The sequence below is a fragment of the Podarcis vaucheri genome (genome assembly GCF_965113315.1).
Source record: "Podarcis vaucheri genome assembly, chromosome: 9".
Taxonomy (NCBI): Eukaryota; Metazoa; Chordata; class Lepidosauria; order Squamata; family Lacertidae; genus Podarcis; species Podarcis vaucheri.
The window spans coordinates 57,910,927-57,918,514 of NC_138767.1; the positions used below are offsets into that span (position 1 = coordinate 57,910,927).

Sequence of the window (7,588 nt, forward strand, 5' to 3'; positions counted from 1 at the left end):
GAGGGAAAAGATGATTGGCTGGATTCATTGTAGTTCAGAGAGACTTTACAGAAGCAATTGAAATTGGCTCAGGCTGTGATGAAGGCAAATCTTCCCTTGCTGGCAGCTGATTTACTCTCCCGGTTATCATTTAGGGGATTGCGGTGTAAGACAAAGAAGTGTGCACATGAAAAACATTTTCATAATGGATTCTCCCAAATCTCCCCAAGAACTGAAACAGAGACAATATAAGACCTGTGATTTATCAGTGCCAGGTCACAGAGAAAATGTGCCAATTTTTTTGGCATATGCAACTTCAGTGAAATATGGATTAAAGCTGAGGTCACAGGACTAAGAGGACCAGAGGGGATCATTCCATTAATAATGCTGTGAATTTGGGCACACCTACAGCATATTCAATTAAGGTCATTTCTGAATTCTAGGCAGCCCTTGGCAAAACATTTGTTCATCCAAACCGAACACTGCTCCGCAAAGGAAGAGCTGGGTGCATTCAGAAAATGAACCAGGGTTTTGACTGACTAATTGCTTGTACACCAGGTCAGCTTGATTATAAGTTGTAAGCATAATGAAGCATGTTTTGGACACAAGAATGTTTTAAATGGCAGCCGTTAAAGGTTTCAGGGCAAGAACTTTTTAAGAACAAATTAATCACCAGTGCTCCGGATTTAGCTTAGTTTAAATGCCTTTAAAAATGTATCTGTGACTGATTCACAGCCTGTTTCAAAGCAGACAAGTTTTGACTTACTTTTTGATATACTGGACTTGATTAGTGAATGGGAATTGAAATGCGGGGGGAAATACAAGCTTCCTTCCTGCTACCCTGTCAGCCAGGCACAGTATAGATCTCACCTGAAGCAAATCTTGTTTTCTCCATGCTCTAGTCCCCAGAAATGTTATAATCACGATTCAAGGTTGCCCAGATACTTCTCAGAGGCATGAAAGCAAAATGGAGTACCGTTCTTCCACTTGCAAACATGAGATATAATCTACCAGGTAATTCAAATATATAAACCTTGTTCAAATGAGCTGCACAGCTCCTTGTTTACTTCAACGAAGTTCATGCTGGAGAAGTTCCCAGTAGTTTACTAAGCAGGGGTTACTCGGAAATACATTCCATTTGGTTCAATGCGACTGGCTCCCAGTAAACTTCCTCAGCATGGCTGCCTAAATCTTGCCTGTCTGCCTCCCATCCCATCATCCTTAATGGCTCTCATAATCTGCCTCCTGGGACAGCTGTCTTGCTATATACCACATTGTAACAGTGCTTCTGAATGCAATAACAGATTCAATGTTGAAATCGAGGCAGAATGTGGAAATCTAGTTTCATATTTTTTGTTCTGTTATTAATATAAACAACTCAATATAAATAAGGCTCTTTATAGATCTCCATGGCCCATAAATCCCAAAGCAGTGTTTAAAACAGGATAGATAGATGATAGGTAGATAGATAGATAGATAGATAGATAGATAGATAGATGATAGATAGATAGATAGATAGATAGATAGATAGATAGATAGATAGAATTACTATGATTTGTTAGCTACATTGCAGATTTTGTAGCTGGTACTTGTGAAGAAAGACCCTTGACACATGGACACCGTATTTCCTTGTCTGCTTGCATAACCCTGTTTTCAACATGATCAGTCTATTGACCAGTCCAAAGTTGCATCAGGAATGAGAGAGAGAGAAAGACTCAAGTGCTTGGCTTCTGAATGACCTTTAGATCACTCTGTGTAAGGAACCACTGTATGGTTTTTCAAATTAAAAATCTTATCTGGGCAGGTAGGGACCGGGATGCCTTGTCCTTAGATGATCTCTCAAGTGAAGAGTCTCATCTGACAAGAGCCTGTCTACTTGACTTCACATCTGAAGAGCTTGACAATAGTGCATTAATGTCATAAGCTGGGGAAAGCACAAGCATTCTATGAAAGTATGCTGGCACTTTTAATAGAAAGGGCCTGTCAAAGTTTCCACTCTAAAAATACTATTGTCAGACTATTGCCTTCAACCATAGAAGTTCATTCAGGGCTGTAATGGGCAAAAGCTTTCAATTCCGGAGAGACTGCCCCCCATCCTGTAGAGCATTTGTGGGGGGAGGCATGGGGTTAATAGGAAAAGTGTCTGCTTTTGAAACAGTTTTTAATAATAATAATAAATCAGTTTTAGTTTTGTTTTGTTTTTTGCCCAAAGAGTAATATGAATAATATCGAATAAAAATAAATAAATCTCAGCAATTCCATTTCACTTTATGTGTACTTATGTATCACAAGCATTAAATCCTAGAGGGCTACAGAATATTTCTGTCTTTCAAGCAAGATTTCCAGTAAAGATTTTTTTAAGGCGATATTGTTGTTTTATTCATTTGAAAGCTGACCTACTGAAACCCCTTTTTAAAATAAATAAATGACCACATTGACTTGCTGCATGTCTAATTCCAGATTCAATGCTTGGGGCATAGCTGTCAACGTTTTCCCCTTTTTAAGGGAAATTCCCTTATTCCAAATAGGATTCCTCGCAAGAAAAGGGAAAAGTTGACAGCTATGGCTTGTGGGCTTCCCATTGGTAACAAACTGGCTGGTCGCAGTGGGGAAACAGGATGTTGACTAGAAAGACATTTGGTCTAATCAAAGGGGGTCTTATGTTCTTATGACTTAAATTACCAACAATATTTCCTCCATTTCTTGAACAGTAGCACTCCACACTGCAACAATTTGTTATGGGTTCCCCTTGCATATGCTAAAGGAATCTAAGTACCGTTTATTTTATTGCCAAAACACCACCCTCCATACATGAGAGGGATGTATCAGTTTGCTAGGGAACTCTGGAGTTTCCAGAAGTACAAAACCTCAGTGATGTTTGGCCACGATATCAATCTGGACCACTGCTCTGGTCATTCTTTCAAACCTTCCTTAGAGACATTTCTAGAAGGTTAAGCTGGAGGACTTTTGTCCTTTGGTTTGTGGGGTTCCTCAAGATTCTCTTCTGTCCCCCATGATTGTTTTACATCTACATAAAACTGCTGGGAGAAGTCAATATTCTTGGGGTACCAAACTCAGCTCTATCTTTCTCTTTCTAACAATCACAGAAGGCTGTAGATGTTCTAAACCAGACCTTGATATCAGTAATAGGCTAGATGAAGGCTAACAAACTGAAGCAAGGCTGGGTCTTCTGGTCAGTAGGAAGGGTTTCAGTTTGGATGTTCAACCTGTGTTGGAAGTGGGTACATTTCCTCTGAAAACATAGCTTGGGGTCTATCTTGGACCCATCCTTAAACCTGGAGCTTTAGGCCTCAGCTGAAGTTAGAAGCACCTTTGCACAACTAAGAATAGCATACCATTTTTTTCCCTTTCTGGAACCTTTTGATCTTGCTATGGTGAGGTAGGACTCACGTTACCCTTCCTTTTTTGTATCAATTATATTGGCTGCCTATTCATTTCCAAGTGCAATTTAAAGTGCTGGGTTTGACCAAAAAAACCCTAAATGACTTGGGACCAGATTAGCTGAAGAACAGTTTCCTTCCGTTCATGAAAACCCTGCCTGAAAATCGAGATCTTCCACAAAGGCCCTCCTTGTAGTAACTTCAGCTACACATAAGGTAACAATGTTCAATAGAGACTTTTCTGCAGCACCCCTCAGCTCTGGAACCCCTCCTGCCTGGAGATTTGGATGGCTCTTTCGCTGCCCATATTCAGAAGGGCACTTAAACATTTTCTTTTTAGCTTTTGAGTCCTCCTAGGTCAGAGGTTCCCAAACTGTGATATGCAAAAGATTTAGGTGGTCTGTGGCATGACTGTGAAGAACACTTACAATTTGAATTCTATGGAATTCAAATGGCAATGGCAATAAAATACGATCCAAGAAATAAAAGAAGCAATAAAATTACAATTAAAAATCACCTAACATCTAGTACAGCACATTATAGTTGCTACAATAGGCAGGAAAAAAAATGTGAATTGGTCCATGTCCACCAAGCCCTTCAGCAATTTCCAAGTGGTCCATGGGGAAAAGAAGTTTGAGGACCACTCTCCTAGATAATTTGGCTGCTGTGTTGTGCTTTATATTGCCTGTTAAATTTTATTGTTGCTGTTTCATTGTATGCCACTCTGGTCTTCTTGAAATAGGGGTATATAAATGAATTTTAGTATCTAAGCAAACATAACCCAAAATAGTGATATGATGCCATCACAAAATCTGGACCTATTTTTATGCCACTAAAAAGTTTACTTTTGGCCAAAAGCTGCACTATAAAAATATGAAATCTGGCAACCTGATGACTTCAGAATTGTGAGGAAAGCTTTCAATAAAGATGGTCCAAAACAGGGAATGACAAGAACAGAACATAATTTTTGTACCAATGTTGGATGAGGGAACAAAGCAAATTAAGCACATTTTAGCAGTCCTGTCAATACAATTCATTTTGATAGATTTAGCCATAATTGTGGAGGGAAAGCTAGTTTGTAATAAGGATCATATTGAGTTATTTTAAAGGCAAGGATTATCTTATTCAGCACATATAATGTCAGATAACTACTGGAGTTAAAATGAATGTAATTAAATTTGTAACTTTTTAAAGGAATAGATGATTCATGAAACATTGGGGAAAGAGTTTATTTTAAAACTTTCCTGATTAATTTCTCTAAGCTTTCCAGCTGTTAAAAGCAGTGGAAAAAAATTCATGTAAAAGCATGAATTTCAATTATTCCCAATCATGAATATGAACAAATGAACCATTTGTTAAGAACAATCCTATTTTAGAAAATCAACACTGTTGTGTTAACTCTAGATTGATCTCTTTATAGAAGGAATAGCAAATGCCAAGGTTATGAATATTTATTTTTTATATAAACAATGTCCCTCAAGTGCTATTCCAACACAGTGCAAAAAAGGAACACAACTGAATATAATCACCAGTGGCCAGATTCAATGAAGCTGTGCTAATGGGAGCCTGCACAATGAATCCCACTAGCACAAAGGGGCTTTCTCACCTCCCACCTCACCCCAAAATCAGCTATAGGGGCCCAGGAGAACCCCAGAACCATGTATGGCAAAAGAGGGGAGGTCAGTCCATCAGGCAAGCAGCAATCTCCTTAGTTACCTTGAATTCCACCCATAGTTCCCTAAATGAATCTAAGTATAATAAGAATCAGGCCAGTGGAAATTAAGTTGACCATCAAGTGACTTATTTTAGATATCTCAGAGCCCAATTTTATGTTTGGAGATGTCATGATAGGTACATCCTTCCACTGACTGAATGGAAGTGGCGGGGTGTGTGTGTGTGAATGTTTATAGGCTTCCCCATGTTGAAAAAATCATTGCCCATGACAAGTTAGCATATTTGTGAGACGAGGTTAATTCGGTCTTCTACCTAACATGCTAGGTTTTGGTAGGCAGGGAATGTTTGATGCTGGAAAGTATTTCAAAAAAATTCCTAATATACTCCATCATTTGTTACCTCATAATGTCTTGGAATTATGATACATCTGTGGCATTCTGTTGTTTTTTTTTTTTAATAGTTTTTTATTTGCTTTTTTTCCAAGGTCAAAATACATCGTCATTAACACCACAAAAGCAGTTTTACAGAAAAAAGAAGAAATTATGAAAGAAGAAAAAAAAACCACATTTCCAGATCTATTTTCATAATCAACTGGACTTCCCCACATCTTCCATCCCCTGCTTTCTTTACAATGAAAATAAATAGCAAATTGATACCTTATTTTATGTGTTTTTGTGCTTTCATTTAATTATATAGTCTATAATTTATATTTTTCAGAGTCCTAACTTAATTTCCACCATTTACAAATCTCAATACTGAAGCATGTTTTTCCCGAAAACTTGACAAATTCTCAACATTCATATAACTTATAATGTTTTTGTAGATAGTCCTTAAATTTTTTCCAGTCCTCTTCCACCGCTTCTTCTCCCAGATCTCGGATTCTGCCGGTCATTTCAGCTAGTTCCATGTAGTCCATCAGCTGTGAATGCCACTCTTCCAGCGTGGGTAGCTCCTGTGCTTTCCAATGTTTGGCTATAAGGATTCTTGCTGCTGTAGTTGCATATAAAAAGAAAACTCTATCTTTCTTTAACACTCTCTGGCCCACAATGCCCAGGAGGAAGGCCTCTGGTTTCTTGTGAAAGGTGTACTTAAACACCTTTTTCAACTCATTATAAATCATTTCCCAGAAAGCCTTCACCCTCGGGCATGTCCACCAGAGGTGAAAAAAGGTACCTTCAGCCTCCTTACATTTCCAACATTTATTGTCAGACAGATGATATATCTTTGCAAGTTTAACTGGGGTTATGTACCACCTGTATACCATTTTCATAATGTTTTCTTTTAGGGCACTACATGCCGTAAATTTCATACCGGTGGTCCATAACCTTTCCCAGTCTTCAGACATAATGTTGTACCCAATGTCTTGTGCCCATTTTATCATAGCTGATTTAACTGTCTCATCTTGAGTATTCCATTTAAGCAACAAGTTATACATTCTTGAAAGCACTTTAGTCTTAGGTTCAAGTAATTCTGTCTCTAGTTTTGATTTTTCCACCTGGAAACCAATTTTCTTATCTTTTTTAAAAACCTCTAGAATTTGGGCATAATGAAACCAGTCTCGCACCTTTCCCTTCAATTTTTCGAAACTCTGCAACCTCCAAGTATCACCAACTCTTTCTATTAACTCACAATATTTTGCCCAGCCACTCTCCATGTTACGTAGTTTAATGGCCTTGGCCTCCGTCGGTGATAGCCACCTCGGGGTCTTATTTTCAAGTAAGTCCTTGTATTTAGTCCAGACAATGAATAGAGCTTTCCTGACAATATGGTTTTTAAACAATTTATGAGACTTTGCCTTGTCGTACCACAAATAAGCATGCCACCCAAAAGCGTTGCTGTGCCCTTCCAGATCTAGGACATCTGTGTTTTCTAACAGAAACCAATCCTTCATCCAGCAGAAGGATGCAGCTTCATAATACAATCTTAAGTCCGGCAGGGCAAATCCCCCTCTTTCCTTTGCATCTGTTAATATCTTAAATTTTATTCGGGGCTTTTTGCCCTGCCAGACAAACTTCGCAATATCCTTCTGCCACTTTCCAAAGCATTCCACTCTGTCCACGATCTGGAGGGTTTGAAACAAGAATAACATTCTTGGCAATACATTCATTTTGACTGCTGCAATCCTTCCCGACAAAGAAAGTTTCAATCTTGACCAAATTTCTAAGTCCCTTTTAATTTCAGACCAACATTTTTCATAATTGTCTTTAAACAAATTTAAATTTCTTCCAGTCAAGTTAACCCCCAGGTATTTCACTTTTGTTACCACGTTTAATTCTGTTTCCTTCTGAAACCCATCTACTTCTGAAGAAGTCATATTTTTTGCCAAAACCTTGGTTTTTTGTTTGTTCAGCTTAAATCCCGCCACCCGACCAAATTCAGAAATTAACTCTAAGGCTCTTTTTGTACTGGTTTCTGGCTCCTGTACTGTCAAAACTAAATCATCTGCAAAAGCCTTCAATTTATATTGTTTTTCTCCGACCTGTATTCCTTCCACCTGTTGGTCCTTCCTAATCAAGTTCAGCAGCACCTCCAGG

At 38.4% G+C, this 7,588-nt stretch overlaps 1 long non-coding RNA gene across 1 annotated transcript; it reads left to right on the top strand.

The window, feature by feature from the left end:
• Window positions 1-78: 78 nt before the first annotated feature.
• Window positions 79-1,924, top strand: LOC309540976. The gene is made up of 3 exons (XR_014223596.1): window positions 79-145; window positions 882-993; window positions 1,553-1,924. It is a non-coding gene; the product is annotated as an uncharacterized lncRNA (long non-coding RNA).
• The last annotated feature ends 5,664 nt before the right edge of the window (window positions 1,925-7,588 follow it).